This window comes from Camelus bactrianus, chromosome 21 (assembly GCF_048773025.1).
Source record: "Camelus bactrianus isolate YW-2024 breed Bactrian camel chromosome 21, ASM4877302v1, whole genome shotgun sequence".
In the NCBI taxonomy this organism is placed as follows: domain Eukaryota; kingdom Metazoa; phylum Chordata; class Mammalia; order Artiodactyla; family Camelidae; genus Camelus; species Camelus bactrianus.
The window spans coordinates 16,501,777-16,529,445 of record NC_133559.1 but is presented as its reverse complement, the minus strand read 5'-3'; the positions used below and the strand labels follow the sequence as shown (position 1 = coordinate 16,529,445).

The 27,669-nt window shown below is 47.7% G+C and overlaps 1 protein-coding gene across 1 annotated transcript in view; it reads left to right on the top strand.

Moving 5' to 3' along the window:
* The window catches only part of CD247 (CD247 molecule), a 79,838-nt gene that overhangs the window by 8,412 nt on the left and 43,757 nt on the right, over positions 1–27,669 (top strand). The window lies entirely within an intron of this gene.

Below are 27,669 nucleotides of genomic sequence, written 5' to 3'. Positions count from 1 at the left end.
TGTCATGGGACCCATTCCAGGCATTTTGTGCAGAAGGGAGTCAAGAAATCTTCCGTCCAAACTAGAATCTCTAGGATCATGGAGAGGTGGGATCAGCTCCTTCATAGATACAGATACTTCTCAGGTCTCCCGACTACCTTCAGAACTCCCCTGAGAACTCTCCCATCTCCCAAGTAAGCCTGCAGTCTTTCTTTCCACCTTCTTCCCAGTCCCCTTACTTAAAATGCTGACCCTACCCCACCCCGTGGAAACCCTACTGTCCCCTTATAATTAAGTCCAGATGTGGGGGGATCTCCCAGGCCCTCTGTTGACACTGTCACCAGTGTTCAGGTGACAAAGGAAGGTGGAAAATTATTGTTCTTAGAACTCAAGGTTAAAAACCCAACACAAATAGTGCCCTATGGTGAGCCCTTCTCAGAGTGGAGGCCCAGCATGCAAAGAGTTTCAGGAACTCTACCCATCAGCAGAAAATATCAGCGGCTCCCCTATTTCCCACCGGTTTTTCCCACAGTGGCCAATAGATGAGTTTTGACTAAAAGAGTCAAAGTGCATTTGGTGCTTTTCTTTCTTTCTGCCCTAAGAATAGATTCACAAGCAATTCAGTAAGGTGTTGGTGGAATGGGATATGGAAACCAAGGTGGTAGAAATACAGGTGGTGTTGAAGGATATGATGGTTACAATGAAGGAGGACATTTTGGACGTGGTAACTATGGCGGTGGAGGATGCTATAATGATTTTGAAAATTATACTGGACAACGGCAATCAAATTATGGGCCCATGAAGGGGGACAGTTTTGGTGGAAGAAGCCTGGGCAGTCCCTCTATTGGTGGTTATGGATCGGGTAGTGGAAGGAGTGGAGATGCTGGCAGAAGGTTCTAAAAACTCAGAAGAAAAGAAAGGGCTACAGTTCTTAGTAGGAGAGAGAGCCAAGCATTGTCAGGAAAGCTTCAGCTTACTTTGAGGCAATTGTCCCAGATGCATTAGAGGGACTGTAAAAATCTGCTACAGATGGAACAATGATCCGTAGTCAGAAAAGTTATTGCAGCTTAAACAGGAAACCCTTCTTGATCAGGACTATCATTGCCACAGTTTGCAAAAAGTGCAGCTACTGTCAAGTAGAGGTACACTCCTGGGATCTTTTACCTCATGTAGCCTTATCTTTTTCTATTCATTACATCAGGTATATTATCCTCTAAATGGTGGTAGGGTACAGGATTAAAAAAATCAAGGAATTTTTAACTTAAATACAAAACCGAAATAACACAAATCATCTGGTCAACCGCTTGACTTATCAATTAATAAATATTTACCAAGTACCTCTTAGGTGCCCCAAGGCAAACAATTCTGTAGATGGTTGGCCCAACTAGCCCATTGACCAGGCCAGTGTCTTGGAGATGGACGTTGAGTGATTGAGAGCCCATAAATAAAAGAAAGCTTCCTTAATTCTGTAGGTCATGTTCTCGGGTTTTATGAAAACGTTTTAATTCCCCTACAGGCTTGCTTCGTTAGGTCTGGCCTAATTTTCGTCATTTTGTGAGCCTGTGCTAATTTCCATGCTGAGCTTAGTAGCAAAGGAGGTGCATACCAGGAGATACCACCCAGGACTGTTTTGAGTTAGGCTCGCGAGCTTCAGAAGTTCCCCCTCTGATTTCCTCAGATTAGAGAGAAATTTTGTCTTTTCTCTCACTTCACTATCAACGCTTCAGAACCCAGACCTATATAAAATACACAAGTGCTTTCTGGACAGAATGAATCTTGTCTGTTTTCTTTGGATTTTGGTGGGAACAATAAAGATGGAGCTACAAAAGCTTGGCAAAGAGGATTATTCTTTTTCTTTCTATTAAGTGTAGAGACTTCAAAAGAATGGCTCAGAAAGTCAAATAATTGTATCCACTGCAGCTCACCCATCCATCTCCCTGCTGACCTGGCCTGTGAAATCCCCTTTAAAAACTTGGCCAGCTCTCACCTGCCCATTGCAAATGCTGTATTGTTAAATGTCCCCATCCATAATTCCACGAGGGAGGCTGCTATAAAGCAAATTCCTTCCATTTCAACAGAGTATCTCGTCAGGAATAGCTTTTGGGGGTTGGGGGGAAGGGTGTCTCTAATTTTCAAAGCTTTGCAATTTCATCTTGGAGTGGGAGCTACTTGGAAACCAAAAATGGGTTGTGGATAAAGTTATAATCACAAACTCTTGCAATCCAAACCTCCAGCGGGGAGGATGTGAAAGGGAAGGTTTGGAGACCAGTTTTTGATCTTCATGACAATTTCTTGATTTCTTTGGTTTGGCGGGGGGGACACATCTGTTAGTTTCCAGCTATGGCTCTCAACACAAAGCCTCAGACTTGAAGCTGGTCTAATTTCTGGTTTGGTTTCCGACCGTAGCGTCCTCAGAAAATTCCTGTCAGCCATTTCGAAGAGCACAAAATGGCTCCTCTGTGCCAAGGAATAAAGAGAGGATTTGGCTGGTTAGGGATTTTTAAATTTGAGGTTGAACATTTTATAGCAGCATTCAAGTCTGGAGTAATTTCAGTTAAGAAAGAAAGAAATCTAACCTCCAAATTGGCTCATCATCTCAGATCCCGTGCAGAATGATAACCCAAGGAGGACGCATTGTGCTGCTGGGTCCTCTCTATGGTCCTGGATGCTCTCCGCATCAAGTTCCTCCAAACCCATGGTCTTTCTTCATCAGGTTTGACCTCATGTCATCACCTTTCTCTCCCATCGCCTTATTCCTTTTGTTGGACGGTTAAAAAAAAAAAAATCCTTCCCAGGGAATATACAAATCACAGTTAATGGGATTTTGAATTATGCAAATTTGAAATAATGCAATACAAAAAATTAGTAAGGTCTCAGTGTATATGCACTATTTAAAATTAATGTGACTCTTATCTTGCATTTATTCCTGTGAGAAATTAACTGGACTTTTGCAAAATCATAAGGAATATACTTACTTTGTAATCAGAAGGGCTTGTGGTAATATCGTGATTAGCTGGGGAGCTGTGCAGGGCGTTGGGGATGCTGCCAGTGAATTTTACTTTCAGTGATGAGAACAGTACGTAGAGCCTCTCTGGAAAGATTTCCGTTGACCTAAGTGGGGCTGGCCTGATATGACAGAATCATAGAATATTTGAGCTAGAAGAGATAGACACCTTCAAGTTCCACTTCTGGATTTTACCAGGGAAGAAATGGTGGTCCAAGAGGTCAATAAGCCAGCCAAACATCACATAGCAACCAAGTGGCAGAGTCAGCCCTTGAACTCAGGACTCTTTTTTGTTTTGTTTTGTTCTTCCTTAAATCTTTCTTTTTTCTTTTTAAAAAAATTTGGGGGGGAGGCAATTAGGTGGTTTGGGTTTTTTTTTTTTTTTGCTTGTTTGTTTTTTTATCGGAGGTACTGTGGCTCAAACCAGGACCTTGTGCATGCTAAGCATTCGCTCTTCCATTAAGCTTTTTCTTTCTTTTTTTTAATTGAAATATAGTCAGTTTACAATGCTGTGTCAATTTCTGGTGTACAGCATAATGTTTCAGTCATATATGTGCATACATATACTCCTTTTCATATTCTTTTTCATTATAGGTTACTATGAGATATTGAATAGAGTTCCCTGTGCTATACAGTAGAAACTTGGTTATGAACCCAGGACTTTTGATTCTTGCTCCAACCATCTGCCCTCTAGGCCACCAGATTGCCCTGTTGTAAGGGAAGGGTGCTTCCGGAGCTGGCTACTTTGGCCACTTGGGTCTCAGGTGTGTGTGAAGAGGCCTCACACTGGGGTGGCAACCACAGAAGAGCTGCGGGGGGCCAGGCCGTGTTAGTTCAGTCCAGCCCCAAGGCCCGGACGGTGGCAGACCGGCCAATGCCAGGAGCTGGGGGACAGCCTTCAACTGTTTCAGGAAGCGCAGAAAGATCTTGGGTCACCCCTACCGTGAGGAAACCCTGGGCAGGGACAGTCGATGCTGCCGGGGAGCCTCATTTGATCTCCCTCCACTCCAGTTTCTACAGGCCAAGTTCCCGGTGTTGTGTAAGTTGTTCGCAGGTTAGTGCCACAGACGCTGACCACCCACCTATGGGACAACAGGCTTCCTGAGGGCTGAGAGCAGCCTGGGGGCCTTGCTTCCCAGGACCTGCTCTCCTGCAGCTCTGGGAGGAGATCAAGTCAGCACTCGACTCAGAATCCTTTCAGGAGCAAGGCGGGTGGTGGGTAGGCAGAGAGAAAGCCATATACACACCCTGCAATAAACTGAGCCTGGGTGATTTTTGTCTGTACAGACGTTTAATAAATGAACAAGTGATCCAAATTCCTTTTATTATTAATACATCTAGGTTCAGAAAATGTCTTATAGTATGTAAATTATACCTTATCGTATGTAAAATATACAAAGATTTTTAAAAAAAAAAAAAGTCAGACAGATACAAGGGGACCTTTTCCCACTAGATGAGACCCTTGGAAAGTCTTGTGGAAGAGAATATTATAGCAGAATTTAAAATATACTTAGGAGAGTGTTATTGAATTGTTTAGTAATGCAAGGATTAATTTTCTAATTTAGTTTTCACAAGTGTGAATTTTCACTTATTGGATTTTCTTAGCACAGATATATTTAATTTTCTCAAAGAAAGTGGTGCAGAGAGCCGTGCCCAGATTTCCCTATCAGTTGGAGGGGGGAAGGATTGATCCCTTGTTCTTGGAAGAGTTTCCTTTTAAGAACTTTCTGGGGTGCAATTCTATCTGGGTGTCTCAGTTCCCTCTCTGGCACCCCACTCATGACTATATTGCCTCTTTGTGCAGATAAATCAATGGCATCTCTAACTTCTCTGCTGAGACTGTCCAGGACCATGGTGACCACAAGGACAATGACCCACTGATCCAAAGCTCTGGCAGCCAAACTCACCTCTAATAATGACCGGGCATCTGTTAGGTTAATCTAGCTGGGGAGGTTAGACTAAGACCGATGAAAGCAAATCAAGTCATCTTTCTATTAGTGAAGAGGGTATGTTTTAACAATACCTTTCATTGTCAGAAATATTATCAGAGGTAGAAATAAAGAACAGAGCATAGCCGTGCCTTAAGTCATCCTTAATTTCTTTTCTTTTTTCTTTTTCAAATGGAGGTAGTGGGGATTGAACCCAGGACCTTGTGCATGCTAAGCACATGCTCTACCACTGAGCCATACACTCCACCCCTAAATTTATTTTCTGAGCAAGTGCTGTCACACATCAGGTGCTGCACTGTGACAAGTCCCAGCTGCTGTGCTCGGAGAACTCATACGTTGCGGGGGCTAGTAGATATCACTGAGGGGTCTGGTAAAGCGATATGAGCAGCTTTAACCGTTAACACTTGCTGAGAGGATCTTGTTTTCTGTGTTGTTGACATGCATGAGATCAACTCTTCCTGTGGCCCTTTTATTGGTGTCCCCATTATGCAGGCGAGGAACGGAGGCCCAGGGGCACCTGGCTAGCACAGCTAGAGCTGGGCTTTGACCCTAGCATCCTGGCCCCCCATGTGAACCTCATTGCCTCTGGGTGGGGAATCAGAGACTACATTTGTCATGAATTTTGAGGGGCCGGTTGAGGTTTGTTTGCCACGTGGAGAAGGGAGTTGGAAAAGGGCAGATCTGGTGGAAGGAAGATGTCTCACCTCAGGAAACTGGGAAACACCAGCTCTTAGTAGCAACCCCCAATCCCTGAAACCACACCCCCCAACCTCAGGACGGTTTTGGGATGAAGAGCCTGGGGACACCTCCCACTCATGGCCCTTGGTACCCTGATAGGTAGCAAACTGCGCCCCCAACACACCCCGACACACACACTCTAGACCTGGTCCTGGCCTTGCTCTGTGGAGCCAGCAGCTCACATGACCCACCCTTCCAAAGGATTGCTAAAGGCCTTGTCCACTGGAGTTTATAACGAAGGCACCATTTCCCAAACTCTGTTCTGCAAGATGGGAATACTGTACTGCAGTAAGAGGGGACAGATGTATTGGAAACATTAGTTTGAGCGAACTTAAGGAAGGTTTTGTTTGTTGTTGTTTCACTGCAGGGCTTGTCAGAACCTTATGTATGCGAACATGCCTTATGCACGCAACCCAGGAGGAAGAGAGGGAGATACGGTACGCAATGCTGCCTGAATTGATTTGACTGCCATTTGGCATTTGTTTTTTCAGAAAGCCCCTAATAAACGCAGAATACAGTTCAAGAAAGACTCAATAGAGGCCTGTATTGAGTGGCTCAGCATGTGGCTCTGAGAAGGCCAGGCTGCAGGAGTAAAGGGATGCCCCTGGGGGACACAGGATTTGAATGGGTAGGATTTAATGCAAAGAGGAGGAGAGAAAGACACCCAGGAAGGGGACACATGTACCAAAGGCATGACAGCAGCATGAGTGCAAATGCCCAGGTAAGGGCTTAGAAGCTCTGTTCCTTTTGAGCAACTCCCATGCCCTACTCACACCCCCATGACAGTCAGGACAGGCAAATGACGGTGGAGGGGGTGCTTGAGGCACTGATGGGCAGGATTGTTCCAATGAAATGTGGGGCCAATAATACTTTCCCCTTCTTTAATAACCTACATGTTACGCTCTGCAATGGATTCTCCCAACAGCCTGAAGAAGACTCAGCTCATCCTTTGGAGTGGATGGTGCTGTTCATACCACACTGCACCCCACCTCCCCCCCTACCCCCCAGTGCCTGGCCGGCCTTCCAGCTGCCGCCACCTGCACCTCTCGGCGCAAGGCTTTTCTCTGTCCGTGGAGCCTTCTCCACCCTGTGCGTCTGCAGGCTGGCGGTGCAGGGGGATTACCAGCCTGCCGGGGCCGCCCTCAACGGCCTCGCCATCACGTGTGGTATCTCTGCACTACCTGTTCCAAACTGTTTCCTCGAATTTACCAGCATGATAACTAGCTGAGAAGGCTCCCTTTACTGAGTTCCTTCCTATTCTTCCCAGATCCCCCCACGTATTTACTGTACTCGTTTCCTAGGGCCACTGTACCAAAATACCTCAAACTGGTTGGCTTTGAAAAAAGATACTGATTCTCTCGCAATCTTGGAGGTTAGAGGTCCAAGATCAAGACGTTCGCAGGGTTGGTTCCTTCTGAGAGAGAATCTGTTCCAGGCCTCTCCCCAAGTTTCTGGTGGTTGCTGGCAATGTGGGGCACCTCTTGGCTGGTAGACACATCGCCTAGAACTCTGCCCCATCTTCTCGTGGCGCTCGCCCTGTGTGCAAGCCTGCCTCTGTGTCTAAACGTCCCTGTTTTATGAGGACACAGCCTTTTGGATTAGAGCCCACCCTAATGACCTCATCTTAGCTTGATCATCTGCCAACACTATTTCCAAATAAGGTCACGTTCACAGGTGCTGGGTGTTAGGACTTCAACAAGCTTTTGCAGGGCACCATTCAATCCATAACAGCTACCTTCCTTCATCTCCCAATAAAGTACCTGTACTTTAATTTTTGCCTCAGGGTCTGCTTCTGGAAGAACCCAAACTAACACACTCTCTTAAAAATGGTTCCTCAAGTGGTACAAAGAGATTGTGAAACTTTCCTAGCACCATGTAACAAGTCCCTTGCTGAAATTATGATTTGAGTCAGCATTTTAATTTCTTTCTTAAACACAAGAATATACTTCTCAAGCTCTCCTAAGACTGTTGAGAAAATATGCTTCTCTGATGGCTCAGTTTATTTGTTTTGAACACTGATTGCCATTCACCACAATGTGGTTCCACGAGGAGAGGGAGGCGACATGTTAACTGCCCAGGGGTCTCTTCCATCAGGCAGTGCTGAGGCAGGACACTTCCAGCTCAAGGCGCAGAAGTTCATTTCCAGCCTGGTTGACTAGCAAGCTCTGGCTGCAGTGACTGACATAGATGCAGATTGTGGGGTTGCTGAACCAGCTCTGTCCCCTCCCCACGTCCCTCCTTCCCTCCAGAAGATGGAATAAATGTGTAAGAGGGGAGGGTGCTTCCCTCTCGGGAGCACCGGGGTTGCCCTTTAGAAAAACATTGCCAGCACATTCTGCAATCTCGAAATGAATCTGAATGGTAATTCAAGCAGCAGGGCTGGTTCTAGATTTTAGACAGTTATTCTGGCTGCTCCAGACCCTCTTTTTCCAGGCTCCATCTGAACTCCCCATGGCAGTGGTCTGGATGGCAGAGGGACCCTGACAGGAAGAAGGGCCAAGATGGCAGCTGTGGCTGGCCCCTCCTGCCTCTGTGTGGTCTCCTTGGCTGATAAAAGAAGAACAAACGAAGTCATGTTTCCAGGTCACAGCTGCCGGGGGCCCCAGCTGTAAGGCAGGGTGGTTCCAGTTCAGTTCTGAGTCAAGAAATGCCTCAAACATTCTCGCCTTGGGAAAAGTCAGTAGGAATTGGTCATTTCTCTCTGTAGCTTTCTGTGGCCCATGAGCATTTGAGAAATGGGAATAGGGCCCAGCCCTGGCTTGCAAGGAAAGGCTGTTTTAATTAAGAATAGATTTTAATTCTAGTGAGACATGCTTGTCTACAAACACAGGTGTGTAGACCGGAGCTAGGATGACCTTGATTTTCTTTGCTGTTGCAAGTAGATTGTGTGTGTGTGTGTGTGTGCATGACAGAGAGACAGATAGACAGAATTAGGAGGCACAAAAGGGACAGGAAGATGTATTACAAGGATATTCATGGCAAAGAAAATAATTTCTATGATTCCTTTTCTCTTCTTGTCAGCAGCCAGCACCTCAGGCGGGCTCTGGCCCGTGGACGTGGGAGGTTGTGAGAGGAGACTGTGTTGGCGAGCAGCAGCACTGTTTTTATTCCACTGCTGGAAAATGACCCCCTCCTTTGTGGGAGGAGGACACTCCATGAGGTTCACATCCTTAGCAAAGAGCCCCTTTTGCTCCACTGATTTGGGAGAAAGGAACCATATCCAGAAGCAGAACAGTCTTCATTTATTCCAGAGTCCTTCCCTTGTTGCCAGCTTTCCATCTGCCTTTAACTTCCCTCTCTAATGGTATTTAGCTCATGCCTACACACACCTGGCGTTTCCATGTAGGGTCCCATCTCGTAGCCTATTCAGTCTTATGACACCCCTGTGAGGTTGGCATCACTCCATTTTATGGGTAAGAAACCAAAGCCCTAACAGACTAAGAGGTTTGTCTCAGGACTTGTTAGTAAGTGGTGCAGCCGAGGTTTGGAGCCAGAGTCTCTGATGCCTAGTGCTTCCCAGGGTCCTCGCTGTGCTGAGCTCCACTATTAATATGGTTGCAGAAGAGGTGCCATCAGAGAAGGGGGCTATGGCGTGGGATGCAGAGACCAGATCTGAATCTCTCTTTGGATGACGAGGGTGCTTCTAACCACATGTCTCCCCAAAAGCCCTAAGACAGACCTGCCTCGGGCCCTCTCCTAGGGGCACAGGGACAACCACCAAGCCACCTGCAGCCCGCTCCTCCTGCCAGCATCACTGACAGTGGCTCAGGTCCCACCCTTTGATGTGTGGTGGCTGGGAGTTGGATGCAATTGACCTGGGGCGGCTAATAAACACTTATTGGAGGTTCTGAACGGGTCTGGGAGAGATCAGTCATAGGAAAGACGTGTCCTCTGGCCAAGTCCCCTCCCCAGGGCTAGCTGGTCAGGATTAACGTGCGACGTGGTCTTCTCTCACGTGGGGAGGATTGTTTCCGAGACGCTTCTCCATCCTTCTGGCATCACTCAGACCCCATCTCTGCTTTGAAGACTTGGTAGCCCACCCAGACCGCAATAACCCCTCCCTTCACTTAACTCCCGAGGCTTTCGTGTCTGCCCCACTCAGCTGATGGTGAGGAGTATGCGTTCTGGACTCACACTTACTCGGTTCAAATTCTACCTTCAGGACTTCCCAGTGGTATGTCCCTCGGACAAACAAAGGCTCTCTGGATCCAGGGCTCTTCATCTGTTTAAAATTATCGACCTCAAAGGGGTTTTGGGACGAACAAACTCTATAAGGCATGAAAAGTGTTGGGCTTGGTGCCAGGCAGTTGATACATCCTGGCTCATAAGATCAGTGCACTGGGCTGTCGTTGACTGCTGGCTCATGTCATCATCCAACTCTTGTGTTATTATTTATTTTATTTTATTTTTTTAGTGGAGGTACTGGGAATTGAACCTTAGCACACGCTGTACCATTGAGCTATACCCTCCCCCCAACTCTTGTATTATTAATTAACTTTTTATGTACATCGTTACATTTCTCCAACTGAAAGATTCTGGAGTCAAGGACTCTGACGTTTGTTTCTTTGTGTTCTCTGTATGCCCAAAGTATGTACCATTGGACTCTCTCAAATGAAACCCAGCTGCTAAGCAGAGCGCTGCAAACTTTTTCTCCAAAGGACCAGATAGTAAACATTTAAAACACATTTAAAAACATTTTAGGTTTTATGGGCCATACATCTCTTTTACAACTGCTCCGCTCTGCTGGAGTCACACAAAAGTAGCCACGGACAATACACAAAGCAATGAGCACTGTGATATTCCGATAAAACTTTGTTTACAAGCCAGTAGCTGCCTGGATTTGGGCCACAGGTCATACTTTGCCACCGCCCCATTAAGAGCGATGGGATCAGAAGTCAGATACTTGGGTCCAAATCTACCTCCACTACATCATATGCCTGGTTTTCTATCTCTGTGTTTGAAAGGGGGCCCCATGTCAGTAAGTAAGTGTCTGCCCATCTCTGCTTATTCCCAGCCCATAGCACCTGGGAGATGCCTGAGGGGCTCTCCATAGGCAGCCGTACAGCTGGAGGGAGGGGTTGGCTTCAATGAGCAGACAGCACAGGTGTAGAGCTTAAAACAAAAATGGCATACCTTTGCTGGGGGGGCATCTTCAATTCTCTCAGCAAAGTGAAGTGGAAACCCAAATGTGATTTGGCTGGCCTGCATGATAAAAACATTTGTTATTATTCTCTGATTTGCTCTGTTTATGGAGAGTTTAGTCATAGGAGTTTCTGTTCTCAGGAACTCACCGCACATCACGACACTCAGCTTATTCGTCCTCAGAATAATTCTGCTCTGCATAACAAGACTTTACAGGCAAGCGGGGCAATTATGAGAAACCATGTGTGTTAAAATTGCTACCAGTGCTTCGAGATCATCAGATAAAAGTTAATTAATAACACATGTATGTGGACAGGCCCCCCTCTCTAATTCTTAAGAGAAGCTCAGGTTGTAATGGAAGGATGGCATGCTCTATTTTCAACTTAACCAAAAAAAAAAAAAAAAACAACCCTTGAAATTGTGTTGATTTTGAAAGTAAAACTCCAGCATCCTGTTAAGTTAAGGAAAGGCAAAAACAGATGAGAACTACAGAGCAATACGAGTCTGGCTCAAAGCAGCAAGAATGATTGTAGGACAAGAAAGCATTGGGTAATGTGAAGATCTCATCACTGGGAACATGGAGAGCTACGTTATAAATATTGTCTGTCTAACCATCCTCAGCTTTCTCATTGTAATGGGATGTACTGCCTTCTTAGAAGCAAGACTCTCCTTTGGGACATGAGTAAAATAAGTTGAATTCAGTTTCCCTTTCATGGTATAACGAGTATTTCTCCAGTGCAGCCTAAGAAACAGAATGTCACCCAGGAGAAACTTACATAGGCAGCGATAATGTGAGAAAATCTAATAAAGAGAAACCACATACCCCACAGAGGAGAAGCCCTTTGTGTGTGTGATCATCGTCTTGTGAGCGGTTAGATCACACTTTATAGTTCTGCCAAGTGCTTTCATGTAAATTACTTCATGAAAAAAATCCACATCCCTTTGGAATATGTGCTTAGCCCCTTTTTACTGGTGGAGAAGATAAAGCTGAAAGAAGATAAGTGATTTGCTCAAGATTCGTTATTGGTAGAGTTGGAAATTGAATTCCATTCTTCTGGGTCCAAATTTGAGCTCTTCTCCGAGATACTTAACATACGAAGAGGTTATGTATACATCTGTGGCCTGGAGGGATGGCATGCGGGGGGGTGAGGAGACTTACGGAAAAGAATGCGTTCAACGAAAATTTGCACATGAGCTTCCATTATTACACATACTTTTCATTTTCTGTTTATTTTCCTCTTAGAAGTTAAATTTTCCACTCCTGATTTTAACCCAAAGAAGGGCTAAGCAAATTCCATGGGCCACTCTTGAAGAAGGCAAACTGGAAAACATAGACGATGCCAACTAATTAGCATATCAGGATGTGGAAACCTTGGTCCAGGCTAACTCTTGGACAGTTTATCCCTAGAGACAATTTTCCAAGAATAAAATAGATGCTCTTTTTTATATTTGGTCTTCAGTTGTGCCAAATCCCTTTTGATTGAGTGCTTGGAGCAGAGGTTTTCAATCTCTGCTCTATGATGTTTGGGGCTGGATACTGTTTTGTTGTGGGGGGCTGTCCTGTGCATTGTAGCATGTTTAGCAGAAGCCCTGGTCTCTACCTACTAGATGCACTTCCAAGCTGTGACAGCCCACAATGTCTTTAGATGTTGCAGAAGTCCCAAGGGGCAAAAATCTGGCCCTGGTTGAGAACTCGTGGATTGAAGTCATAATTTTTGTTCATCAACCAATCAGTGATGGGTTAGGTCCTGATGGACAATCCAGTCTGACTTCATTTTGGTCATTAGGTTGATCAGCGCGGGAGGCTAGCGACTGATCCATTGCTAATCGCTTTCCCCAACATTAGTTGAAGTGACGGCCTTGGGGCTGCCCTGTGAGTATGGCTTTTGGTTGGCTCTTCCCAAGGGCGACAGCCATGAATCAGGGAAAGCAGCCACTCGACATTGGGTATCAACAGTTGGCCAGTGCCTCCTCCTGTCTTCCATTGGTGTTGGGATTGAGGGAGGTCAGTTTCAGCAGAAAGTGAGGAGAGCATAGATTTATGAGGCAAACAGATGTAAATCAAAATTCTGGCTTTACCACTGCCTAGCTAGATGACCCTGAGCAAGTGACTAAACCTCTCTGAAACTGCTCTTTGGAAAAATGAAGTAACTCTACCTATCTTAATTTGGGGGAGAATTAAAGATAATGTCTGTAAAGGGCCAAGATGAAGCTAGGCACATAATAGCCCTGTAATAAATGTTTTCTGTTATTATAAATTAAAAAAAAAGAATGAACACCTGAACAGATAAAGTAGAAATGTCAAATAGAGTGTCTGCCAGTGGCCGTGTCCATCTGCGATCTCAAGGGTTTTCTGATGATCCCTGAAGCATGAGCTCGTCTCCAGCTCCCTCGAGTCCCTCTACATCTGTTCTCACCCCAATGTCCCTGATCCTCTGACTCTTGAGGGATCTGAGCATTCTAAACCAAAAGTTTAGAAAGGTGTGGGTTCATGTAGAAATACGCCAAAGCACTGTTGGTTTTAGCAGCTGATCTGATCTGGGGTGTGAAAAACAACCAAAGTCACTGAGCCACAGAGGAATAGAAATGTGGACAGATGGGCAGATGGGAAGGCAGCTCCTGATCTGAGCAGCACAGAAGCTGCTCCCTTGACAAGGGCTAGGGGATAGACTAAAGGACAGGAGTGGTGGCAGAGAGCTGCCACAGCCAGGGTCCCAAGGCCAAGCTACAAGCACCCATCACACGTCTGCAGCAGGGTCCACTCTAGGCACCAAGGAGAAAGGACCAGGCCCTCAATAAAATATTTGCCCAGGACAGCCCTGGGTAAAACGATAAAGGAGGTTTTTATGGCAACATCTCCCTTCCCCTCTGCATCATGGAATCTGTCCTTGGTAAAGAAGCTAGCAGATCCCCTTGGTCCTAATCTCTTTAGTTCACTGGCCCTGAGAAAGGAGGTGGAAGAACCATGAAGCTGGTGGCTGAGCCAGAAAGATGCTGTAGGTGGAATTCAGGTCATGGATGGGGTTGGGCGCACCTTATACACGGATTTCCGAGTTTGTTCCAGTCGACAGTTTGTGATTCTCGATCTGCAGCCCAGGATGGACTCAGCCCAGTGCTCTTTCTGCTCTGCCAGGCTCTTTTCTCATCCCTACTTATTTTAACTCTAAATTCTAGGATAATAGTTATCCAAGGCAATAGTACTGTTTCCATATCAAATAGCAACAACACTTGCAATCTTCACGTCCTTATTTATTTGATGCTGCCCCTAAAAGTGGTAATTTACCACCAAGAAAGTTTCTCGTGCCCTAGAAAACTAGAGAAAATGAGAAATAAGCAAAAGATGGCCTGAAAGTCAGCCATTCTACCACATCCTATTTAAAACTGGGTGGATTTTATTACCTGCTTTTAGAAACTAAAATACATACGCTTTAAAAGACAGCATTTTTCCTATTTTAATGATTACAAGGTCAAAGTATACTTATTGTGGAAAACTTAGTAAATATAGGAAAGAACAGAGAGAAAACAAAAATCATGTAAAAAAATTTTTGCCACCAAGGCTCATTTGTACGTCAGTGACCATCCTTCCGGATTGAATACGTGCATTTAGTTTTATAACGTTTTTTTTTCCCCACTTAACGATAAATCATGGCCATCTTTCCTTCTTGTTAAATATTTCTCTGCATCAATTTTAGTGCCCACAGATTGCTGTAATTTATTCCACCACTGCCTATTGTTGGACATTAAATGACTTCACATTTTGATGCATTATGAACAGTGCTGCTGTGGACATTCCTGTGCATAAATTTGTGTCCACATTGGGGGTTATTTCTTTGGAATAAATTCCTGGCAGTAGACCTGCTAGGTCTCCCCTCACGGTCAGTGTCCTTGCTTCCGGGGCTTGCCTTTGGAGCTTTCATGAGCCCAAACTTTGCATTACTCACCTTCCTTGTGAAGCTTCCTAAACTCCAGGCCTATCTCCACCTGATGGAGAGTTCAGGTGTGGCAGGGTGCACATCACACCCATCCTGGCCTGCTCTCCAAAGGGTGGAGCTGATGGCCATTTGTAGCCACGGTGGTCAAGACCAAGAAGGGTTTCTCATACCATTCCTTTCGGGCATTTACGATGGTGACAGAGGACCACAGTGGACATATCCATCCAAAGACACCTCTCAGGAGATGGAGGGACCCCATTGAAGAACAGTCCCCGAATCTCAAACTTCAACTCGGTCCCGAGTTACACTCGTCTCCCTGGTTGTGGTCCTTCTTCCTCCCACCCCTTGTTCACCTCTCAGCCCCACCCAGGAAGCCCTGCTTGTCAGCTGAACTTGCTGATTTCTCTCTGGGTCCAGCACCTCTGAGATCCAGCTGCTTCCTCCTTAGATTCCTTCTTCATACTCCCTGCTCCACTCTGTACAGAGTCAGACGCTCCACAGGATGGAGCAGGCTTCAAAGCCAAAGTAATTCAAAACCTCTTTGCTCCAGGATTTGGTGGCAAGCTGGTGCTTCTGAGCAGACTTGCAGCCCAGGTACTGGCCAGGGGAGGAGTGACTGCTGGGGGTGGGGGGTGCTTAGGGCTCCTGTGATCCTGCTACAGCACATGCAGGCCCATCCCGGATGCAGCAGTCAGAACATTGGAAGTCCCTTCAAGGTCCTCAAGTCAAAATTCTCTTCTAACACAGCTGTCACTCAATAGTGTCTTTGGTGAGTGGAAAGCCAGAATTTTGGGGATAGTTCTGTGATGAATAACTCACTACTAGACTATTTTCTGCCTTATTCCACAATTCTTCCCATGTAGAGAAAACAAATACAAAACAAAACCCACCACAAATACTAGTCATTTGTTTATTCATTTAACAAATATTTATTGAGCATCTTTTCTATGCCCGGAACAGTTCTGGGTGCTTTGGAAACAACACGAACAAAACAACAAAACAAAACAACAACCTCAGACCTCATAGAGCTAATATTTTAAAGGTGAAGACAGGTAATAAACAAGGCAATGAGTAAGATATATATTCAGAGAGAGAGAAGTGCTGAGAAGGAAAATACCACAGGGAAGGCGCACGGAAGTGTCTGGGTGGTGGTGGAAGGGACACAATTTTATGTAGAATGCTCAGGGATGTCCTTGCTGAGACAGTGACATAGGATTCAAACCAGACGGGAGTGAGTGAGCAGGCCAAGTGGGACTCTGGCAGGAGGCGGGGAGGGACAGTGCAGAGACTGGCGAGTTCCCCGGGCTGCAAGGAGGTGGAGTAAGTGAGGGGGAGGCCAGAGGTACTGAGTTACAGTGGGGGGGCAAGGAGAGTGACAATTGAGGATGGGCTTGAAGAACGTTGTATGCGAGGTGAGATGGAGATCAAGAGCGTGGAGCAGAAAAGAGACCCAGTTTTATGTTTTAGCGCAGTCAGTGTAGCAGCTGGGCTTGGAATTTAGTGAGGGCAAGTGAGGGCAGAGGTCAGTATTCCTAGCACTGTGCTAGGTGATAAGGATGAAATGAGGAGCCAACTCTCTTCCCTCGGATGGATCAGTGTGACCACTGTTACCCAGCTAGCTCTGTTTGCCCAGCAAGCCAAACACTGAGATGCCGAGGTTCACAGCTTAGAAGGAGTTGATTCACAAGGCAGCCAAGCGGGTAGATGGGAGAACAAGTCTCAGATCCACTTCCCCGAAGGCGAGGGGGTTGGGATGTTTATGTGCTGAGCAGGGTGGTCGCAGTTGCGGGGAAAGGTGACTGGAGGCAGGGAAAAGTGAGGGAATCGGTGTTCTGCGCAGGTGCGTCTTGGTTCCATGCTTCTGCACGTTCAAAATGGAGGTGCTTAGCCTGCTCTGAGGGTGGAGTTTTCCAGCCTTCTGATGTCAAAGTGCCACTCACCGGACAACTGCGTAGGCCCAGTTTTAGGGTCGATGGCCCCAACCATCCCTAGCCGACTCGCACTGCAAAAGAGCTGGCTCCAGTTTCCTGTAAAACAACTGTACTGCTGGAAAGGTATGCAATTAAAGAGAATGAAAAAGAAGGAAAGAACAAATAATTAAGGCAAACTTATCAAGGAAGGCAGTTTACAAGCAAAGGGGTTTTAGCAAGCTGTTCCCTTTCTGTTGTTCTGGAAGACCAGTTCAGGAATTTCTATCAGTATTAGCTTCTGTTAACTCTGTGGGGCAGTTTCACAATTGCCCCCACCTCCATCATTTACCGTACACAGACCCAGTGCCCACCTCGGGGCTGAGCACCCCATCCATCATTGCAATTACTCCTCTCAAACACCTGTATGGTAACAATCCCATGATATCCCAGTTTTACAGGTGAAGAAACGTAGGCTCAGAGAGGTCATGTAATATATTCCAGACCGCACCGCTAGTAAGCAGCCAACCTGGACTTAAACCCAGGGCCGTCTTACACCAAAGTCCGAATCCTAGCCATGATGTCACTGATGGGAACTTTTTCTCACACTGGATTTTGAAAGTTCTTCTAAGAGAGCACGAGAAATCCACTGAACTCCTTCAGGTGTCCACCTGGGCCACCAGACCTCCCCTTCTCCAGATCTGCCCTCCCCGCAGTGTCTGAAGGCGGGGCCCTGAACTGCTCTGGGGATGCAAGAACCCAACGGGGAGGGAACAAAGTTTTCTAGGATAAAGCCCTGGAATAGGTCTCTAACTCTCATTTCAGCTCAAAATCCAGTGAGTACACTGGATTTTAAAATCTGATGTGATCATTGCCTCTGTCCCACACATGTTGTTTTTGGCAAAACTTTCGCACTCAACACCCATTGTTTTAATAAATATTTCTCTGCATCCAGGCATACAGAATAGGGGATACAGAATACAAGGCAAAGCTCCTGCTCTCTGAGGAACACACGATTCCTCATCTTATCTGATCCTTGTAACAATCCAGTGACAGGGATGGCGTAAAGCCATGGTGCAAAATAAAACTAGGACGATGCAACCACAAGACCACAAGTGCCTCAGAATAGTGCTAGTTATTACCTAGTTGCTACATCCCCACCCGCTTTCTTATCTGACCCTCACAGCAGAACCAAGAGGTCGACGGTGAGGAAATTACTCCCATAACACAGATGGGCAAAATGCAGCCCAGGGAGCTACATGATTTCTCCCAAGGTCCTGTTCCTCCTGGTGTAGAGGAACCACCATGTTTATTAAACTCCAAATCATCAAGTCAACCCGGCATAGTCTCTAGAATGTCCCGAGCACCAGGCCATTCCCCACGTAGAAGGAGAACCCCTGAGCCTTTCCAAAAGGATGAAGCCAATCCCGAATCCCTGGGCAGAGGCTTTGCTGAACTGGCCCCAGGAACTGGCTGTATACAATAAACACAGAGAGAGGGCTCTTCAGAAAGCATGTTTTATTTACCAGCCACCTGCCTCCCACACCCTTTCCATCCTCCACAAGTCCCCCCTGACACAGCTGTAGTCCCCCACTAGTCCTGCCTCCTTCATAACTCTGGGGAGACGCAGCCTGGATTGCCCTGGGAGAGCCCCAAGCCATCTTCTTGTTTTGCAGCCCCTACAGCTGAGCCCTGGGAAGAAGGTCCAGGGTCCCCGAGGCTGCACCTGCAGACACAGATTCAGCAAAACTAACAGCATCTCAGGTGTCCTCGTCTCTGATGGGGAGTTTGCTAATTCTGTGCCTGACCAGGGTAAGTTTTTGGTAAATGCTTCCTGGACAAATTGATGATTCTGGATGAGTAAGCCTCGTAGACACTCACTTATGGAGAAGGCCTATAGGACAGGAAAAGTTTTGGAATTAGGTGGCCAGCTCCTGGGTCTGGGCTCTTCCACTAACTAGCTGTGTGGGCTCAAGAACGTCACTTGATGTCTCTGATTCTATTTTCCTCTGTACGAGATGGAAGGTTTGGACACTGATGGTCAGTAAGGTTCCTTCTAGCCCTGGAACTCAGCCATTTTGGAAAAGGCAGGCAGGAGCAAAATCTACATTAATGTCATAATCGGAGCTTGAAACTGGCTGCCTCCTTTCTCTCCCTATCAGTCAGACTTCTCCATTCCCTGCTGACACCCTTATCATCAGACCTACTGCCTTAAGAAAAGGAAGGGATAGAGGAAGATGTGGAAGAGGAATGAGAGAAGGAGGAGGGAAGAGAATTTGCAAAAAATATAGCAACACAGTGCTAAGTCTTGGCTCTGAAGGCTGATCGTCAAGGTTCAAATCTCTGCTCTGCTATATTCTAGCTGTGTGACCTTGGACATGTCACTTAACCTCTCTCTAAGCCTCAGCATCTCTATCTGTAAAATGGGTGCAGTAACACCTATGTCCTATGGCCATTGTGAGGAACCAAAGACATAACCTATTGTAGCCCTTAATCCAGGAAAGACACTGAGAAAGGGCTCAACTAAGTAGCAGCTGTCTCTAATATGCTGTTACTTACTTGGTGAAGCAGAAAGGGGAAAGCTGGAGAAGGAGAACTGCTGGAAAGAAAAGAGAAGAAACATTAAGAACATGGAAGCAGAGGAGGAGGCAGGAAAGGTTTGAGGATGGCAGGGGAATCATTTTCATCTGCCTAGAAGTACAATATGTTTGGAATCCAAAAAAGCACTCATCCCCTCCCCACCACTCCCCATCACCTTCCCCTCTGCCCCTAGCTGACACCAAGGTGTCCCGGGAACGAAGCCTTCTGTAACTGTGGGACCTGCTGCTCCAGGCTGACACCAAGCCGGGTGTCCCTGGATGAGACTTCCAGCTCAGCCTCCTTCCTCACACCCACCCGTGAGGGGTCCCTGTGAGATGGATGCGTGGTTTCCCACCTCCCACTTGGGGCGAATTGAACTGTCAGTTCAAGAAGGAGGTTTTAGGGGATGGGGTGTCCCCCACCCGGGGCTAACCCCGGACAGGGGTTGTTGATGATTTGAAGCTGAAGACAGCAGCCCACGCGACGGGAGAGGAAAATTCCCCTCCCTGCTAGTAAGAGGCTTCACAGAGCTCACCAGCCTGTTGTTTTCTTGATGTTTTGGTTTTTTTTCTTTGTGCACATCAGCTTCTAAATTTTGCAAGCTGTTGCCTAGCTTTATCTCTGAAAGCAATGGAACTTGCTGGACTCAGGAAAGTGAGTACCAGTGAGCTGACGAGCTATTTATGGAATAAAAGAGGCAAAGGCCGCTGCTTTCCTCGGCGCTGCAAGGGTTAAGCCTTTCTGTGGACCAGCATCCTACCCACCTCGACTCCTAACCCGCTAGCCCCTGCTTTCTCTCCTCCCCCCCTTGCAGATGCGGAATGTGACAGTCTCAATGCCTCAGACAGTTTTAACAGTACGTGCTTCTCAATTCTGCAACACCCCCACCAGCAACTTCTTATTGTGGTAAAATACACATTAAATTTATCACCTGAACCATTTTTAAGTGTGCACTTAGCGGGATCAAGTACGTTTATGTTGTGCAACCACCATCACCGACCATTCACAGAAGTCTTTTCATCTTGCAAAACTGAGACTCTATACCCATTAAACATAACGCTCCCTGCTTCCCTTCCCCCCCAGCTCCAGGCAACCACCATTCTACTTTCTGTCTCTGTGAATTTGACTTCGCTAGGTACTTCATGTAAGTGGAATCATACAGTAATGGTCCCATTTGTGTGTATCTTTCTTGACTTAGACAATGTCCTCAAGGTTCACTCATGTTGTAGCATGTGTCAGGATTTCCTTTCTTTTTGAGACTGAGTACTGTTCCACTGTATGGATAGACCACGTTTTGTTTATCCATCCATCTGTTGATAAACACTTGGGTTGCTAACACATTTTGGCTAATGTGAATAATGCTGTTATGAATATGGGCGTACAACGATCTCTTTGAGACTCTGCTCTCAATTCTTTGGGGTATATACCCAGAAGTGGGATTGCTGGATCATGTGGTGGTTCTATTTTTAATTTTCTGAGGAATCACCAAACTGGACCATTTGACATTTCCAGTAGTACACAAGTGCTCCAATTTCTCGACATCCTCATAGTTACTACTTTCTGTTTTTTGATAATAGCCATTTTAATAGGTGTGAGGTGGTCTAACTTTTTTTTAAAGGAAGAAATGCAAAAAGTAGGATTTCAGAATTTATAAATATAGAATAAAATCTGCTATTTTAAAAGTGACAAGTGAATTGAACAAATTGATTATTTTAACACACATAAAACTCTAATAACTGCTTGATGTAAGTTCCTTCTGAGATGTCAAAGGAGGAAAGAGAGAAGGAGAGGGGAAAAGAAAAAGGGAGAGGAAAAATTAAGTAAAATGAGGGCAAGGTGAAGCAAAAAGATGGAAGGGCTCTGAGGGCAGCACCTGGAGCCATCACTTTGGAGTTAAGAGGCCAGTGGCCCTCCTCCCTCGGTCCTGTGCCGATGCATTTGCTTGAGGGACGTGGATTGCTTTCTGTGGGGTTTCTCTGTGCTGGGAGGGACACAAAGATGAACCAGCCACTGTTCCTTCCTTGGGCCAGGAGGTCAGCAAAAGGGGATGGAGATGGGGGGCATTTGGCAGCTACGCCGGCTCTGCCTCCCTGGCTGAGAGGTCGGCTTCCTCGCTGGGCCTGCCTGTCCCAACACCTCAGCTTGGGCATGGGTCACAGGCCGGGCTTGGTGGCATTCAGTCTTGGTTTCATGCATTTTTAAAGCTGCTTTTGAAGGAACGAATGCATCATGATTCTCCGGTTCTTTCGTTTCAGGGAAAGAGATTGTGAGAAAGGGGGAGGTGGGGAAGCCTCGGAGCCTGGGAGGGGCCACCCTGGGCTTTGGTCCAACAAAGCCACCACTGCTCAGCAGCGGGGCTCTTGCCCTTTGAAAACCAATCGGCCAGGAGCCCCTCAGCCTCTTTCCTGCGGGACAGTCACAGCACATTTTACAGATCTCAGGAAAGAGGACCCAGGTCCCTGTCCTCTGTCACTCTGGGTTTGTGTCCCCGCAGCTCCGACGTATCGGTTTTCCGGGCAGACACAGCCTTTCAGGGAACAGCAGCATTTTGCTTCTCTGCTCCCTGAAAAGGGTCACACTTCCATGGAACTCCACAACCAAACCGGATGAATAGAAAGAAAATGAACAGAGCCCGTTAAGTAGACAGGGCATTGCTGGCGTCTCAATGGGAGCATCACCTAATCACAAAGCAGGCAGGAAATCTTTAATTAACCCCGTTTCCAGACACAAAAGCCCGTGGTAACATTTCATCCTATTTGAATACATATTTTCCAAGAAGGCGACGTGGGAGCACTTTTATTTTTGTTACTGGAGTGCTGATTTAACACCATGGATATTTTAAACTGTCAGACAAGAACGCAAAACCTGTGCCTATAAACACAGAGGATGGGGGGGAAATCCTCCTAGGAACTCGCCTTTCTTTCTTCCATTTTTATTCCACAGTGACACATCCCTCTTGGGAAAATCCTGCCCTGGATTTTTATTAGTCTTTTGTAGGCTGCTGGGTATTAAAACCTCACAAATCCATTATGTGCTTCTCAACCCTGCTTTTCAAGTTGCCTTTCCATGAGGTGTGGACTAATGAAATGGGGAGGGGGGCAAACTGCTGCCCTCAGCCCTCTCAGAAGAGGCCGAGCCCAAAGACCCTCAGGGCAGGCTTCCTCCCTGTATTTACCGTATTCTCACTTCCCCAAGTTTTTATCCAGAACTATTTGAACTACAAGAATATGCTCCCTAATGTGGCGTAAAAACACGCGTGCACATGCAGGAAGGAAAATACTGGTTTGCTCCATCAGAGAGGATCTCTTTCTAACTTTGAAAAGAAAGCCTCAGTGTTACCATGATGTCATCTTAGCAATAAAATTATTTTAAAAATTTTGTTAGAACATACACTAACAATCTCTTGGAGCCATATCCTGATTTCTATTCTACAAAGCTCCTTTGTTTTTGCCTCACCACACACCCTTTGAGAGAGGGCTTGTCATTCCCATTTGACAGATCAGGAAACTGAGGCTCTGGGTGACTAAGTGAGTTCCTCAAGGGAACACGGCTAGAAAATAGTATTGTAGGACCAGGACCCACATCTTCGAACACTCAGTTCAGTGCTTGTTCCCTTTGGCCCTGCTGCCTTGTCACCAGAAGACACTCCATCAAGCATCATTGGAAGTGTGGTGGGTCCGGCTCTCCCAGCGTGTGGTTAGTGATCCCTTTAGTCAGCACCACCAAGTGTGGTTATCAGCATGAACAGTGGATAAAGGCACCAGGCTGAGGCTCCCAGGGGGCCCAGAAGCTGCCTGCACCCTTCACAGCGGAGGGGGGCCCAGGAGCACCCACCTGCAGGAGAGTGATTACCTAGGCCTGGCCTCCACGAACATGCTTCTTCTTTTTTTAATGTGTGACTTTTTTTTAATTGAAGTATAGTCGATTTACAATGCTGTGTTAATTTCTGGTGTACAGCCTAGTGAGTCATCTATACATATACATAGATATTCCTTTTCATATTCTTTCATTATAGGCCATTACAAGGCATTGAATATAGTTCCCTGTGCTATGCAGTAGGACCTTGTTATCTATTTTATTTAGTAGTTAGTAGAAGGGGCTCTTTGTCACTCACGCAAAGATGTGTGAACGGTTGGCAGTGGCCCCGCGTTTAGTGGTCAGGGCTCTTTCACAAGGTGGGATAGGGCATTTGTCTGCTGACCCTCTCAGCAGGCAGCAGGTCCCAAAAGCCAGAGAGAAAGGATGTGGTAGCAGAGACTGGCCTCTGCAGCGTGGGAAACAGATGTGCACGCCATCGGTGGTGTGCCTGCCGGATTGCATGCTCTGCCGCCGAGCTCAGGTCGGGTGCTGGATGGGGGCCGGGGCCTGAGCCTGGGGAGACCGGGGCTCTGGTCCCACTTCTGCCACTGAGCTCTTCTGTTTTATTTCTATGTTTCAGTTTACACAGTATTTCCGCACAAGCAATCTCTGGTGATCCCCACCACAACCCTCTGGAGTTGGCCCACGATGCTCAGAGAGGTTCAGTGACTTGCCCGTGGCCCACAGCACTTCAGCCTCCAAGGCCAGGGCACTTGCCACCTCCCTGAGTTGTTTCTCAAGAGCTGTGGTGATTCAGGCAGGTCCTGTGTCCCTTCTGAATTCGATTTCTCATATGAAAAATGAGGGGGTTGATGCAAGACCCAAACCAGTTTCTTGCTGTGATCAAAACAGGTTTTCTTTCCACTGACTTCTCCATGCTGCTCATTTCTTTAGCTGACAATGCCTCTTCTCTTGTTATCTATCTCTTGGGAGCAGTGGAGCTGAGGCTACCTGCCCCTCTGAGCATGGGGGTGTGTCCTTGAAGGGGTCGGAGGGATAGAGTGGACAAAGAGGCAAGGGGAAGGACATGCTGGTAGGTGGCTGACCACAAATCCTGCCCCTCCCCTGACTCCAGCCCTCTGGTCATTTTCTTCCAGTTGGTGACCTAGTGGTTCAACCTTCCTGTTAGCATCGTGGCTTCTTTCCCCAACTCCCACCCTATGACCATACTGATCTCCTCCAGAACTCAGCCAGAGGGAAGCAGAGAGCAAAATTCATATTGTTCTTGGTGGGAAATAGTTATATCCCATCCAAAGGGTCTGTGGGGACTTGGGGCTGGCGGCGGAATGGAAAGAGCGCTTCCTGAGCTCTGCCCCTCCTGCTCCCCACTCCACCCGGGTTTCAACCATCAAGGAAGCCATGCCAGGCAGGGAATCCTCCCCGACTGGAGGCTGGCACTCAGCCGTCCATGCACCAGCCAGCACTGCAGGAGGAGTAAGACGGGGGCCTTGACCCCGGGAGCTCACCGGAGAGGCAGATGTATAAACAGATCATTTCCTTGAGTTGCCAGCAATCCAAGGCCAGGACTGAGCTTCTGCAAGTGCAGCTGCTGAACTGTAAATCATTCTGTTAGCTCTAGGGCTCCCACCCAGTGATGTCTGGTGAGGAGTGGCAGGCAGGAAGGGGCAGGTCCACCCATGCCACCCTCGGGTCCCTGACCCCCACCCCTCACTGTGCACCGTGCGTGCCCACCTGCAGATCTGCTCAGGCAAGGATGTCTTCCCTCCAGCACTCAGACCCTTGCTTGCCTCTGTTTTCCCGAAGTGGCAAATGTGGGACGCAGGACATGATCTCAGGATGCTCCAGTCAGCGGGCTCCAGGCACCACCTCCTCCTCCTCCAGGACCCCCACTCTGTCCTCTGGGCTCCCTGAGGGGACGGGATGAGGAAGGGGCTCCTGAGAGCCAGGAGAAGCCCTGGCTATCCCTGCGACCGAGGTAGAGCCCCCATGACAATAGGCAGCGCACAGGGAAGGCAGAAAACAGAGGGAGGGAAGACGGCAGGGTGGGCAAGTGGTATCTGTCTGATGACTAGAGGTAAAGGAATCAGACTCCTGAGACCAAGTTACTCTCAGAGAAACAAGAAGAAAACAAAATTGCAGGGGTCGCTGACCTCTGGGCCAGAGCACAAGGGAGGTGGACGTGGAGGGCTGTGCTCGCAGGGACCCGGGGCGCCCACCTCTGATTCCGCTGCTGCACACAGCCCTGCCAGGCCCACCCTCAGGCCAAGCTAGTACTGAAGTCCTTCCACCCCCAGCCCCAGCGGGACACTTGCTGCGGACAGCCCAGGTGGCCTCTGCTCAGAAAACTCCCGCTGTCTCTGCGGCCAGCCCAGTGGGCGAGTGACTTCTCATGTCCCTCAAGAAGTGGCTGAGCTGAGCTGTGCCTGAGGAGGGAAGGGGAACAGCACCTCTTCTCGGTCCCAATTCATGCCCCAAATGCAGAGCTGAGGAGCACTGCGGCAAAGCGCTGTGCCAATGTAAAACAGCTTCATTGTCATTGCACACCAATCCCTGCTGGTCTCCAGAAGCAGGGGCTGCACTGCGGGTGACGTGGGCCTTGACACCTCACAGAACAGCTCCTCTCCCTACCAGCTGTGTGACTTTGGGCAGTGACTTAACCTCCTGTCTTCCTCCTGTCTCTAAAATGGGAGAATCTGATCCATCTCCCTGAGCAGGCTCCGAAGATTAAATGAGATTCACGTTTATAGCCAGTGCCAGGAACATAGGAGATAAATAATAAATCCCAGCTCCTTTGTGGGGAAAAACTAAGGTGAAAATGTTTTAAAGGGCATCTGAGGCTGGTGCGAAAGCAGAGTAGGAGGGTGAGGGTGGCTATTTCTAGGGTCTAGGCAGCATACCCGTGAGAGGGGCTTGGTTTTCTCTCCTGGGCACGATAGCTTACAAGCTAAAGGTATTAGAGTGCTGGCTAGCTGCTCTGTGGGACAGCATGGGCTCCTAGATCCGACTGGGCAGGTCAGAAAGGGCCCAAACCAGAGCTCACCCAAGCCTCTCCCTCCCCCATTTGAGCTTCTCACCAGCCTTGAGGCAAACTTGGGTTCTGTCCTAATGGACTGTGGAAACATACGTCAGATAAGTGACCCGCCACCCCACGTCCTACCCAGGCGCTCTCCCAGGAGAAGAGACACAGGCCCTTTCAACTTAAGTCCAGAAGGATTTCCCTTGAAGTCGCTCCAGCCCTGCACGGGGCCTGGAGGCCTGAGGCCCAGGCCCTCCTGGGCTGCTGCCTCCGTAGCAGCTGGGTTTCCTCTGCTGTCCCGTCCCAGCTCCGTGCTCTTAAAGGTCAGCATCTGGCTGGCCCCAGACTGCAGAAGCTTTGCTTCTGGTGAGGGCAAGAGACAGGAGAGGGATGTGGGCAGAGGAGGGGAAGGAAGGGAGTGCCAACGCACTGCGCAGAGCCGTGTTTGGGAGACACTCAGAGAGGAGGGAGGCTCACCCAGCCCAGCCACACAGAGGTGAGGTGAGCTTCAAACCAAAGCCCAGGTGCAACCCGAAACGCGGTGTCCTGATGGTCAAGCAGCCTCTTGGCTGTCGGTGAGGAGGACCTATCTGCCTCCTTTCTTTATCTTCAGCGCCTGCGGGAGTTCAACATTTTGTGAGCCCTGGGGAGAACATACGGGCCTGGGGCTTGGGGTTCTGAAAGGTCACGAGAGAGGAGATGTCATTTTGGCCCCTCCATCCCACAGCGGTGGAGGACAGTGCTTTTCCGACTGGGGCCAGGAGTGGGGGTGAAGCTGCCGTGAGTTCAAGATCATCCTCAGGTCAGAGAACGTTTCACGAGATCCAGGGAAGTCCTCTAATTCCTGCTGAGACAGTTCTGAGCTCTGAGCCTCCTTCCAAGAGTTGTCCACAGGATGACTGAGCCCGTCCCCAGAGAGTTTTGGTTGAGAGGCAGGGAAGGGAGGGGGCAGGTCGCTTAGGGAGGGCTCACACCTAGTGAAAGGGTCAGACAGGCCTGCTGCCGAAGGCTGGAAACCAACTTCAGTGGAGGCCTGGGGTCCTTCTGAGTACCCAGCACGAAGCTTTTCCCCACCTGCCCTGTGCCTCAGTGTCCCCTGTGAAATAGGCAAACAGGAATTCCCAACCAGTCCCTCGGGGCTAAACGAAGTGATGCTCCTGTGATCCCCTCTGCTTTTTCCTGCAGAAAGTTGGGACAACGGTGCCATTTGCAATGTGTCTCCATCTGGAGTATTGTGTACCAGTCAATTCAATACGCTGTTTCTTAAGCCCCTAGCACTCAGTGCTGGCTGGCATCATGAACTTACTGCGTCTATCCTCAGGAAACTGGTGGTTTCAAAAAGCAGTAAGACATTTCACGCCAAATGACGAGAGCAGAAATTCTGAAGTTTTCTTTCAATCCCAGCCCATGTTGGATGGCGCTGGAATGTGTGTTCCCCACGTGACTGCCAAAAACCCCACCGTCACCCTGCACCCAACTTTCTCCCCGGGTCAAGAGTGCTTTTGGAGAGCATATAAATGAAAGTGATTTTGACATAGGTTTATCTTTGACTCCACTTTAAATTTTGTAATAGAAGTAAGTTACTTCTAAGTTTTTGTATTCT